Genomic DNA, 13,567 nt, shown 5'->3' on the forward strand with positions numbered 1-13,567 from the left:
GCACCACCATGTTTTATTTTTATTTTATGTGTATGAGTGTTTAATCTCCATTTATAATTGTGCACCATGTGGGCACAGCACCCCCAGTAACCAGAAGAGTACATCAGATACCCTCAAATTGAATTGGGTGCTGGCAATCAAACCCAGGACTTCTGGGAGAGCAACCAGTGCTTTCAAGCAGTGAGCCATCTATCCAGCCCCATCACCGTTGTTTTAACTGGCCAGTCTTTTTATACGAGTTCTACAGGGTAGAATCTGAAGTGTGATTTAAAACAAAAAAAAAAACAAAACAAAAAAACAAACAAACAAAAAACTATGTAATTGTCCTCAGTGACATTCTGTAATCAATGAGAAAATGAGAAAATTGATATAAACATGGCTAATATGGTCATTACTGTTGTATTCATTGATTTTTTTTTTTAACCAGCCATTTAAATCACATGATTGCCGCCCTCATGCTCTGCTGGTGGGTGTCCACATGCCCCCCCCCACTCACAGTCATGCTTCTGCATGCTCTGCAGCACACAGAGGAATGCCAGCAGCATTGCTTTCCCTGCAGGGCTTCTGTGGAGCTGCTCTGCTTGGCGCCTGTGATCCCTGCTGGGATTCACAGCATTGCCTTTCTGTCTTTACATTGTCCCTGCTGACCCACAGCATCTGCATTTCCTCAGGCAGGTCTGATCAAGGCCTTATAACACTCACCCCAAACCTGCCTCTGCTTGAGAGGCATTTCTTCTGTGGGCATGGGCACATTTTGGGTCCCATACACGCATATACATGCTGATGGGATTGATGGTGTCCGTTATGCTCAGTGCTTAATTTTTTCCCCAGCTTTTTATATTCCCCACTCCCACACCACATCTGAGGCTAGGCAAGAGTTTGCACACTCCAATATGAAAATGACAATAGTTAGAAAAGGAGTTGGGGGACTACAGGTCAGTGGCTGTTTTTTTTGTAAATAAAGTCATTTTCGTTGTTGTTTTTGAGACAGGGTTTCTCACTCCGTAGACCAGGCTGGCCTTGAACTCACAGAGATCCACCTGTCTCTGCCTCCTGAGTTCTGGGATTAAAGGCGTGAGCCATCACTACCCAGTTTGTCAATAAAGTTTTAATTAGAGCATAGTGATGTTCACTCATTTTTGTACCATTATGGCTCCTGTTGTTCCGGAATGGCAGAGTTGTATAGTTGGAACAGAGAACATATAGCTCAAAGCCAGAAGTATTTAGCCTCTGGCTCTTCACTAAGTATGCCAGTCTTTGATTTAGTGCATGCATTTTTTTTTTGTTTATTTGCTGTTGTTTGTGAAACAGGATGTTGCTATGCAGCCCTGACTGCTTGCTAATTAATATTTTGTAATTGTTTTTTATCTACAATCAACAAAAAGGACACAGTTGCCAGATCAATTAAAAATAAAGAGCAAAGGTATTTACGTATTTATGTATGTATTTGTCCTGGGGACTGAATCAAAGGCCTTGGTGCACGCTAAGCATATGTTCTGCCACCAGAGCCACGTCTCCAGCTAACACCAGTGTTCCTAGAACAAAGAAAGACTTGCTCTCCATCATAGCTTCTCACCATCCTCCCCGTCCTGCCTCAGCCACCTCACTCTGAATCTTAGAAGGGAAAGACAGTCAAGGAAAAGGGAGCCTGCGGGAGAATGCACGTTCTGTAGAGGAGGCCGCATGGAATAGAAGAGAATAGCTGGGTCACTTTTGTGCTTCACCTTGATAACTGGAGATGCAGGTTTAACGTTTGGTGCAAATGGCAGGCATCGGTGACTGGTATCTGCTCTACCAACAGCACAAGTAAATGCCGTGGAAGTGGCTGCTCCAGCCTTCACTCTGGGAGGTGCTTCTTTAAAGTTACAGATGCAGGGCTGGGGATGTGGCTTAGTGGTAGAGCATTTGTTTAACATGTTTGTGGCTCTGGGTTGTACCCCAGAACTACAAGGGGTGGTGGGGAATGCCCATTAAACACTAGGTGAACTAGCTGTTAAGTGTATAGGCCAAGCAGACAAGCTGGGATTATATCCCAGTCGTGTGTGTGTGTGTGTGTGTGTGTGTGTGTGTGTGTGTGAGAGAGAGAGAGAGAGAGAGAGAGAGAGAGAGAGAGACAGAGACAGAGAGAGACAGAGACAGAGACAGAGACAGAGACACAGAGAGAGCATGAGCTGCATAGAGGTCAGTGCTGATGTCTTTCCTTAGTCTTTTCCATCTTATTGAGTTAGTTTTGGATCTTGCTTTACTGTCTAGGGAGCCCCCAGTACCCTCCTCTGTACTGGGGGATTACCAAGTTTTAAGTGGGTGCTGGTATCCTAACTCAGGTCCTCATGCTTTCATAGTAAAAATTCTATCAATCAAGTCATCTCCCTAGCCTCCTAGCTTAGTCTTTGATGCCATTTGAATGGCTTGGGATGGATTCCCTGGCCTTCTCTCCTCTAACTCCTTTTCTATAGAGTGATGGGATGATGGGAGAGTGGAGTCTGTGGTGTGCAAGCGCTTGGTAGATATCAGCTGTCACAAGCATACTGGAAACTCAGGTCCTGTGCAGGACCAATTCTTCCCATGAGGTGGCACCATCCAGCAGTCACTGCCCCCGAAGAAGCTTGACTTGGGGTGGCTGGCTGGAAGTTTCCTTTTTGCTTATTATCATTTTTGATTTGATATGGTAATTTCAAGGGGGATAAACTACCATACTCTCTTGTGAAACCCTGGGAGTTTCACAGAAAGGCCAGAAACAATGCTGGCATTTGGGACTGGAAGGAAGGAGCTGTTTTGAGTATTGCCTGTGGTCATAGTTAAAGTGGCATATAATTTATTGTGCAAATTAGGGCATCCTGAGAGCAAAAGTGGGGTGATTAATAACCATGCCAGGACAAGAGGAGTAAATGGGAGATGTCCTCCAAACTTGGAGGAACTTCATCTGTAGCTTGCTCAATAATACAGTTATCCTTTTAGTGTTTTTCTTGAGTGCAATGGGATTCTTCAGAAGCCTGCTACCTCATGCTTTCTGGAGTTCTTTCTCCAAAAGCCTCTGGCCACATCATTAGGTTTATTTGAGTTTTCCTCCTGATCGGTGTGTTCATCACATAGATCATAAGTCACCTTGGTTCCTTTTGCTGAATAATCCCTTCTTCTCTCCAGCTTTTCCAGCAGCCTTTTCCTGCAGTCATGAATCCTGCCAGATCTCAGCACCCCCATCTCTGGGTGTGCCAAAGTGGGATGGACAGCCTGGGTTCCTGCAGAGGTGAGATACCGAAAGATTCTCCATAATTCCAAGATTTCAGATCTGTCCATGTTCGTTTAAATCGAGAGGAGGGGAGGAAACTAGCACTCACCGGAATCCATCTTCATTACCTTAGATCCCTCTCATCTATGTGAGCTGGAGTGCTGTTGGTGGGACCCCTTTCCTTTCTGAGGAACCTGTGGCCTAGAGCTGCCTCCACCCAAAAGAGGCAGGCAGGATCACACACATCTGCGTGGCTCTAAAACCAGGAGTTTGTTACCTCACCCGGCTGCTTTGTCTGATCCTACCAGTAGCTATCACTATCAGGCCCCCTCTTCTCTCTACCTCCTCTTCTACACAGCAGACAGAACTGACCCCCTCAGTCGTGGTTGGAATATTGGTGGGGTCAGCTGGCAACACTTTATGCCAGGGGTTGGTCTTGAATGAGTGTTTTTTTTTGGGGGGGGAGGGAATTGGGAGGGATTGTTTTTTGAGACAGGGGTTCTCTGTTTAACAGTCCTCGTGTCCTGGAACTCACTTTGTAGACCAGGCTGGTCTCAAACTCACTGAGATCCACCTGCCTCTGCCTCCCAACTGCTGGGATTAAAGGAGAGCACCACCACCACCACTTGGTTTGAATGAGGTTTTGAAGGAAGAGAGGAGACTGTTTCTCAGGCTGAGAAATGAGAACCCCTGGGGGCTGGATTAGGGGTTGAATCTAACTGAAACAAACAAGACTAAGGGAGGTAGCCCAGGAGATTAGTGGAAACTGCCAAGCAGTTAGGGGAATGCAAGGGAGATCCTTGCAGTTTAAACACTTTGTCTCAAGCTGGATGGGCTGGCCTGTCCCTGCAGTCCTAGTATATCTTCTGCTGAGCATGGTGGGATGCCTTTAATCTGTGCACTCAGGAGTCAGAGGCAGGAGAGTCTCTGAGTTGTAGAACAGTGTGGGTGGTCCACACAGGGAAGTCCTGGACAGCCTGGTTCCAGGTCCATCAGAGCTACACAGTGAGATCTGTCTCAAAAATAAATAAATAAATAAATAAAATACTTTTTTCTTCTGATATTTCAGGGCACTAATGAGGACAAAACACTTTCTATGACAATAAGGGCAAAGAGAGGTGAAGGTTTCAGTGGCCACTTCGGGAACAGGTTTAGACTAGGTGTTGCATGAATCTGTGCCTGCAGGAAGGTAAGCCCGAGATGTCAAACTAGTATCTCCCGCTTCAGCTTGGCCCCTCCCGGCCCCAGTGCCCTTTGCTAACACTTGGAGGCTCTAGCTCAAGAGGAGGCAGCGGCTCCTCTAATAGAGTATCTCAGGGCAGTATCTAGCTCACTTGTCAACACCTTAAATAGTTCTCCCGAAATACCAAGCAAGAATTTCTTAGGTGTGGGGTGGGGGTGATGAGGCCAGACAAGCCGGCACGAGCTAGAAAGCTGAGACCACGGTCCGGCAGCCTTGGGGTAGCGTGTGTGGGCGCCCAGCCCAGGAGCGCCACCTTTTGGGCCCTGCCCTCCCCTCCCCTCCCTCCCTCCGCCCAACCCCGGGAGGGCGCGGCCAGGCCGGATCGTGGCAGGCAACAGGCACAGTAGTGCCACCTTGGGGGAACGGGCGAGCCGGGAATCAGGGTGCAGAGGGAGGCTTCGGGAACGCCGATGGGGAAGCGGCACAGTCCTCCCTCCCGCGCTCACGCGGGGTAAATGGCCGGAGTGGAGTGGAGTGGAGGGGGGCTCCCGTGCGGCCCTTTGCCTCGCTCAGCCGGGCTCTGCCTTGCCTCTGGCAGCCGAGTCCTCCCGCGGCGCAAACCGCCGGCCTTCCCTAGTCCTCTCCGCCTCTCCCACCCGGCCCCTTCCCAGCCCCGCCCTCGAGCATTCAGACCCCGCCCCGCAGCCCGGTGAAGGTCCCGCCCCCTCCGCCTGCCGGCCCCGCCCCCCGTTTCCGCTGGCCGCGGCGGTGCGGGAGGGAGCGGAGCCGGGGCGCCACACCGAGTCCAAGCGCGGTGAGTGCGGCCGGGGCGTGCCCGCGACTCGGGGCTCCAGAGGGCGCGAAGTTGCGGGGGTTCGGCTCGGTGAGCGGCGCGCGGGGCAGGCCGGGCTGGGCCTCGGTCGGGTTCCCCGAAGGGTGGGTGTCTGGGGGTGCCCAGGGAGGCGGAGCTCTCGGGGGGTAGGGGGGGGGGGAGGGGGGGCGGAGGCGGAGGAGGGGCTGGAAGGGGCCGGGGCGTGAGGGGCCTGTCACTGCGCCCCCCGGGCTCTGCTGCGGGTCCCGCGAGGGCTCAGGAATGCGGGACTGCAGAACGGTGGACCGCTGCCGCCTCACGCCCCGGCCCAGGGATGGAGACCGTAGGATGCCACAGGAAGGGAGACCCCCCTCTCCTCCCCCACTCCCCGAACCGTCGGGGATCCGGCAGACCGGCCGGAGACGGTTCGCCCAGGGCCGCAGATACGACGGTCTGGCCTGCCCACAGACCCGCTGGAGCCCCCAGGCATTCCTCGGGCTACTGCTGGCCGAGAGGCACTCAGAGTGACAAGGCTTTGGCACACCCCTAGATCTGAGATGTAGCCCATCTGTGCGCGCAAGTTTGGGCCTTTAAAAAAACTTTCATGTGGTTGGAAAAAAAAAAAGAAAAAAAGAAAGTCCAAACAAGCAACAGCTTTTGACAGCGGCAATTGTAATTGTGCATCCTGGACTAGGTAGTGCTGGGTCGCGCTTCTGTCTGTGGTGAAGGATGATGGTCTAAAGCATCTTTCTCCAGATGACTGTCAAAGTCTGGAGAAGTTTGTTTCTGGGGTAATGAGCTCTTGTCAAGGCTAGGCTAGTCTTGGCACTCTCAATGTCTAGGTGAGAACTCAGCAGTTTGACTTTCTTGGTTCAGAGAACTTAATTTGCCTTTTTGACCTGCATCTGCCCCCTCCCCTGGGGTGATTCAGGCATTTCCTCCTCCAGGAAGCTTTCCTGGACTAGTGGAGAGCCAAAAGAACTCTTGCTTTGATCTCTACTTACCTGTTCGCTCCCCATCTACTCAAAACAGCCTCCAGGAAGGGTGTGTGTGTGTGTGTGTGTGTGTGTGTGTGTGTGTGTGTGTGTTTGCTACTGGGAGATATGGGGAGATAGGAGAGGGATCGTGAAGCATCTCAAACAATGGACTGGACAAATCATTTATATTTAGCTGAGGAATGCAGGCGGGAGTCAGACAATCACAACACTTCCTATAGCAGCCTGGTCCTGGCGCCTGATGTGGTTGAGTCCATGGCTGGGGTGAGAAAGGGAAGGACATTGGAGAATACAACTCTACGTATTACTCGGTTCTTCTAACTCATTGAAGACCTACTGTGCACAAGGTCCTCAACAACTGGAGTGCTTCCCAATGAAGTGGTTTTTGTTTTTTCGTTTTTTGTTTTTTGTTTTTGTTTTGTTTTGGTCTTCTTTGGGGGGACTCTTTAAATCCGTGAACAGATGTAATATTAATACCAATAACTAGTGTTCTTATAGTAAGTTATAGTCAGCCAAATTCATTTGCTGCACAGAGGTAGGATGTACTTTTATTGATCTGCACATGTCTTTGGGATGTTACTATTACCCACCTTATTGGTTAGGGGGATGGCACTAGAATAAACTATCTTTAATGTTACAAAACTCGTTGAGAAAGAAGTAGAGTTTGATCTGGAAGCTTCTCTGTGCATCTGTCTGTCTCCATCTGTACTGAGCCCGTCTGTTCCCTCCCCTCAACCATGTGTGAAGCATCGGACAGGTTACTGCCCTTCCTAGCTCTCGGTTTTGGAGGACCATTGGGTTGAAAGTCTCCAGGGGCTCTCCTCCAGCAGTAACTAAACTAATAGTGTAATATGTTCTCAGCACCCAGTCAATTTATACTTTAAAGTTTTTTATTTATTTTAAATTAGTATACACGGTAATAGGTCCCATTATGACATTTTTGAATGTAATTTGGTTTTGCTGATCTTTTCCTCACTCCTCTTCCCCTTGCTCCCCTCTCATCTAAATTTTTTTTTTTTTTTAATTTTAGGTTGAGTGTGTGTTATAAATGTGTGTATGTGTTTGCATGTGCAGGTAGAGCCTGGAGGTCTACACCAAGTGTCTTCCTTAACTGTTCTTTGGCTCTTATTTTAAGATTGTTGTTTTTCTTTTTCTTTTCTTTTCTTTTCTTTCTTTCTTTCTTTTTTTTTTTTTTTTTGAGACAGAATCTCCCACTATTTAGTTCTTGCTGGCCTGCACTTTCTATGTAGACTAGGCTAAATTGAACTCATAGAGCTCTATCTGCCTCAGCCTCCTAAGTGCTAGGTGTAAGGGGGTGTGGCACCATCCCTCCACTATTATGTTTCCTGTATGGCATACTGTCTTAGTCTCTTGCTGTGTGCTTACCATAAGCTTACTCTGGGCTTCTCCACAGGCATTGTGGAGAAGCAGCCTGCTTTGTGGGTGCACAGCCTTTGGGCCTGGGCTGGCTGGCAGGGTGCCCTCCCTCATCCCTGGCTTTGTGACCCCAATGCACCTGGTCCTGGGAAGTGAAGGAGGACTGAGGTAAGGCCTTGCTTGGGCAAGTGCCTTCTCCTCTGTTGGCCTAGGCTTCCTGCTTACAATATGAGGATAACAATACCACGCTTTCAGGGCCGTGGGAAGGAGCCCTGACAGAATGCATGTGAAGCATGTAGCTCAGGGCCTCAAACACAGCAGCAGGTGTGCAGTGAGTGGAGGCTGCTGTCTGTTATTTATAGCCTCGCCGGGTGGCTCGACTAACATGCTGGGAACACGAGAGGACAAGACTTCTCTTTTCTTCCACTGAGGCCCAGGACTGCTGAGGTGGTCATCTCTGCTCACTAAGAGGGAGAGGAAGGAATCCAGGTGCTGTCACCTGGCACTTGCCATCCTCTGTTTCTGCCCCCGGCTGCCTGTTCAGCCTCATCTCCTACTGTTGTCCTTCCAGGAACCCACATGTCCAGTAAAACTGCTCTCCCAAACATGGTTCAGTCATTTCTTCTTTGCCCTGTAGTTTGTGCTGTTCCACCTTCCTGGGTGTCCATCCTTCCTGCCCCCCAAGACCCTATCTATACAGGTATAGCTCTTCGCAGGGGTCCTCAGTGAACCTTTTGCTTTGGAACTCCTGTGGCATTTTGTGTCTCTGCCTGTCTCTTGCTAGGTAGTTCACTGACGAATTTCATCACCACCTCCCTCCATCATCAACATTGTTATTTATTTATTTTTTCTTTTTTGAGACAGGATCTTGCTATATAGTCCAGGCTGGTCTTGAACTTGTGATCTTTCTACCTCTGCCTCCAGAGTTCTGGAGTGACAGGCATTTGCCACCATGTCTGACTTCCTTATTGAATTTTTGTGCTCAGTTCTGGTGTTGTATCAATAAAAATGATAGAAGTTTCTAGGCATAGTGGAGTATGCCTATAATCCCTGTATTTTTTTGGCTGAGGCAAGAGGATCAGGAATTTAAGGTCATCTTTAGCTACTTTCTGAGTTTAAGGCTAGCCTGGACTGAATGAGACCCGGTCAAAAAAACAAAACAAAACAAAACAAAAAACAAACCAAAAAAAGCTCTCGTCTTCTTTGTACATATAATTCAGTCAGGAAGTTAGGAAAATGGGGTTGGGGAGATGTTTTCAATGTATTAAGTGAAGTATGGTGGTGTGTACCACAGTTCCAGCCATTTGGGACGCTGAGGCAGGAGAATGGCTGGAGACCTAGAGTTTGAGAGCAGCATAGTCAGTAAGTGGCTTCTGAGGACAGGATGTTCAAAGCTGGAGCAGTAACCCTGATAGAGGAGGGGTTTGTTAGGCAGTAGGAGGTGAAAGACACTAACCTCTAAGGGGAGTGGTTGCGCTTTCACCGGGGGAGGAGGGAACAGCCTGATGACAGATGTGTGACTAGCTCAGCAGGGCTAAGGTCTGAGACATGTGGAGACTAGCTAGTGAAGAGATTGGCAGGTAGATGAGCCATACTGTAGGTGGCTTCAGTTGTCCAGCCAGGGAATGAATTCCATACATCCGTCTGTCCTGCCATGTGCAGGCACTGGGTTAGTTGGTGAGCCTTTCGAGATTCTGGGATGTTTGTGGTTTTGGCATCAGGGTCACAGAAGCAGGTCTGGACTCAAGGAAGTTCATGGTGGAAAATCATGGTGAACGGCTAAGCACCTGCCAGGAATGGTGAGGAGGAGGAGGGCTCAGAGGAACCTTAGAAACAGGATCAAGACCATTTGTGGGGGCTGGGGTGTGGCTCAGTGGTAAAGCACATACCTAGCCTATGTGAGGCCTTAGCTTCTGTCCTTAGCATTGTAAAAATCCCACACCAAACCAAACCAAACCGGGCTGAATTTGTCACTGGTGAGGAGGCATAGTTCCCTGATCTTTTAGGAGCTTTGACTTAGGCCAAACCAGGGTTTGTGGCTTTAACACAGGAAAGAATTGCAGGACTAAGCAGTATGAAGCAGGATTGGAGATTTTACGTTAGGAGTGTGGTTCTCAACCTTCCTAATGCTGTGGCCCTTTAATAGAGTTAGTTCCTCATGTGGTGACTCCAACCATAAAATTATTCCATTGCTACTTCATGACTGTAATATCTGATATATGACCTCCCCACCCCCCAAAGGGCTGCCACCCACAGGTTGTGAGCCACTGGGTTAGGGGGAAGACAGGTGCTTAGAAAGAAGGACACAGGGGCTGGAGAGATGGCTCAGAGGTTAAACACTGACTGCTCTTCCAGAGGTCCTGAGTTCAATTCCCAGCAACCACATGGTGGCTCACAACCATTTGTAATGAGATCTGGTGCCCTCTTCTGGTGTGCAGATATACATGGAAGCAGAATGTTATATACATAATAAATAAAATCTTAAAAAAAAAAAAAGAAAGAAGGACGCACTTCGAACATGTGTTCTTCAAAGGAGATTGTAGGTATGGGCTCTTCAGAATAGTGTCACAGCTAGTTAGTGTGAGCCATATGTACAATTTTGATGGATGCCGGATTATATTTTAAAACCTGCCCCCCAAAAAACCTCTTTTAAATTGGAAATACTTAAAACAAAACATTTATCTATTTTGTCTGTGTTTATGTGGGCATGTGCATGTCACTTTGAGTGTGAAGTCCGAGGACAGCTAGTGGGGTCCATTGCCTCCTTGTACCATTGGGTTCCTGGGGACTGAACTGAGGTCATCATGATTTCACCCCCACCCCCAACCACCTCTCCAGCCCTTCTGTCTGTTTTGGTGTGAGGTTATAGCGTGACTCTGGAGAGGCCATGGATGGAATTGTAATCTGATAAGGTAAAATCAAGAGCCACCCGCCAAAGTTTCAAGAGGAGTTTATTTAGTGTATGTCCTTTCCCTGCAAATAAGATTTCTGGTCAGGTTCCTAGACAATTACAGGATGTATCTGGGAAGCGAGAGGGGCCTCAAGCAGTTGTTAGTGGCCTTGGAACTTTTGTTTCTCTGCTGGTGAGAGGTTTTAACCAGATTCGTGGGTGAGGGGCTACTCCTCCTTTTGGTTTTTCTGTCTTTCTGTCTTGCCTGACATTGATTGGATGGGAGCCTGGAGAGATGGCTCAGTGGGTGAGTGCTTGCTGTTCTTCCAGAGGCCCTCTCTCTGGTTTCTAGTACCAGTACCCACATGGGGTGGCTCCAGAGGATCCAGTGTCCACCTTCCCGTAAATAAAAGCAAACAGGGCATACACACATACATAAACATATCCATAAACCTTAAAAGAATTGATTGGGGGTTGGCACTAGATTGGGATCTGATCCCTATGCTGTCTCCATTGGGTTTCACTTTTTGCTGCTGTTGTTTTTCTGACTAGTTTCTAAGTATCTTTAGGATGTGACTTCTAATAGCCTCTGATGTCCCTATTGTACTCACTGCTCAGAGGCATAGACCAGGCTCAGTGTAGCTCCCTGACATTCACAAGAAATGAGCCTTGTATCTTCTGGAATCCCAACTTTGCACCACAGCAGTATCTGTACACAGGCCCGGTCTTCTCCGGAGTCATGTTTCCGTGGGGAGTCAGATGTTTCCTGTGTCTCTCCTCATGTCCCAAGTTGACTGTCTCTAATGTTTGCTGCAGTTTCTCTTTCTCTTGGTGACTGTTTTCCACCAAGTTGTTAAAGTCCCACTAGGCCTACTGTGGGTGTGAAAGAGATGGAAAGAACACAGTTCTTTCCTATCAGCCATATGGTGTATGGAAACACACCCCAAGAAACTTACAGACTTTTACATGTTGGTGAAAACTGGAAATACTAAATCTTTGGATTTAGTCTTGAGTCTAACAGTCTGTCCCAGGGATGGCAAATATATGGCATGGATATTGTTACCTACAGAACTGCCCAAAGCAGACATTACTAATCAATTACATCTGCCTTTCCTGCTGAGCTTGGGTTGTGCTCGCAGTGCTTTAGGCACCACCACCAGCTAAGTGGAATTGGCACCACAGCTGGAACCTGTTGGCCATTTTTGGCTTTTGCCAGTTGTTGAGTGAGTGGCTGGGACACTGCTGCCCTGCAGAGTGACCATGGCTTCACAGCAAAGTGATGACTTCATTTCTCATGTCCGTAAAGGAGCATCCTAGGCTGCATCCTGGGGCCAAGGTGCTCACAAGAAACACAAGGAAAACAGGTTAGGGTCAGTCTGGGTCCATTGTGTGCTAAGGCCCTTCTTGTCAACTTGTCTGAAGTCAGCTTTTAATATTTATTGGCGTGTGTGTGTGTGTGTGTGTGTGTGTGTGTGTGTGTGTGTGTGTGTGTGTGTGTGCGCACCCACACACCTACATGTATGCGTGTGTGCCAAGCATGGCTGTGGAGGTCAGAGGATGCATTTTTGGAAGTCAGTTCTCTCTTCTCTCCTTGTTTTGAGGCAAGGTCTCTCTTGTTTCAGCTGCTGTACTGCATAGGTGACCTTCCAGCTGACTCTCTGGTTTGGTCTCTACTTTAGGAGTGCTGGGATGGCAGGGATTCCTGTCTCTAGCTCTTTACTGGAGTTCTGGGGACTGAACTCAGGTAGTCAAAGCTTGACTGGCAAGCACTTTTTAACCTATGAGTCATCTCTCTAGACACCCCCCCCCCCAATACTCCTTTTGTCTATGTGTGTGTGTGTGTGTGACAGGGTTTTACTGTGTACCTGGGACTGGCCTAGAAAGTACTATGTAACTAAGGCCTTGAGTTCACAGTCTTCCTGCCTCAGCCTCTCACATGCTAGGATTACAGGTGCAAAGTTGGTCTTCTTCAACGGTGGGCTGGGGGCTGGATCAGGATACTGACATTTTCCAGCCCTCTCTTGTGCTCTGGCTCTTGACTTTGAATTAGATTTTGGGATCAGGAGAGGGTGGTTTGGAGGAAGCCTTGGGAAGCAGGAGGAGCCTGTAGCTCCCTGTTTCCTCCCTTCTCCAGTAAGCTGGGGAGCCTGGATGGAGGGGTTTCCCACAGGCAGGCTAGAAGGAAGCTATGGGAACTTCTGGCCGGCTCCCAGTGCTGCGATTCCTGCACCAGGAGTACCCAGCTCTGCTCCTCCAGGCTCCTGGATCTTGCTGATGCAGGATCTGTTCCCAGCACTCTTCAGGCCCCTGCTGAGATAGTCTGCCAGAAGCTGCAGGCAGCCGTGGAGTGGATGGTGCCGATTCAGGTTCCCTGTGGGAGCTGCTTACAGACCTGGGCCATTTTATGTTTTAATTTATGTGCATTTTATCCCGTGGCTTCTCCCTGCTGGGTGACTTGTAAATCTTTTACCTTCCATGAACCCTGAAGTGTGGCTGGTGGAGGAAGGAGGAAGGCTTTGAAGATGCATGTCTGGTTGCTTACTTTTGCCAAAAGATTCCCCGTCTGTGAGTTCTAAAAAAGACTGTTGAGTGGCTGGAGAGCCTCTTGTCCTGGTAGGTTTTGTTTATTGAACTTCGATTGTCCGTGTTTGTAATTTGTAAACATTTAGCCCCAGGTTTGGGCCCTTTACATGTGTCCACCATGAATTTACCATGGTTTTGTTGAACAGTGGCTTACATCTCATTTAACATTCGTAACAGTCCCAAGACAGGAGCAGTGGCTAAGATTCTGTTTCTTATAAGAGATGGAGTAGGGACCAGCCCAGGTACTCTGTCTCAACTTCTGCAGACTTAGGCATCCCCTCAGGACTCTCCCAAGACTATTTGTACCCGAAAACATGAGCTCCAATTTTGGGGGTGGTTAGATTTTTTTTTTTTTTTTTTTTTGAGACAGCAACTCTCTACAAAGCTCTGGCTGACCTAGAACTCTGGCCTTTAACTCCCAGAGATCCACTTGCCTCTGCCTCGTGAGTGCTGGAATTAAAGGTGTATGCTCCCATTTTTAAGCCTTCCTCCTCCTCCC

General features: G+C 48.5%; 1 protein-coding gene across 5 annotated transcripts in view; it reads left to right on the forward strand.

Annotated features, from left to right (window-relative positions):
- The first annotated feature begins 5,096 nt into the window (after nt 1-5,096).
- Nucleotides 5,097-13,567, forward strand: part of Tspan9 (tetraspanin 9) — a 192,911-nt gene continuing 184,440 nt past the window's right edge. Inside the window, exon 1 of one of the 5 annotated variants that reach the window (XM_027428363.2) lies at nt 5,097-5,226. The gene's annotated coding sequence lies outside the window, so the exon portion shown is untranslated. Of the gene's footprint in view, nt 5,296-5,329; nt 5,349-13,567 lie in introns of those variants that run through there. The other 4 variants (XM_027428367.2, XM_027428362.2, XM_027428365.2 and 1 more) reach the window with 4 other exon arrangements.

This window comes from Cricetulus griseus, chromosome 8, assembly GCF_003668045.3.
Source record: "Cricetulus griseus strain 17A/GY chromosome 8, alternate assembly CriGri-PICRH-1.0, whole genome shotgun sequence".
In the NCBI taxonomy this organism is placed as follows: domain Eukaryota; kingdom Metazoa; phylum Chordata; class Mammalia; order Rodentia; family Cricetidae; genus Cricetulus; species Cricetulus griseus.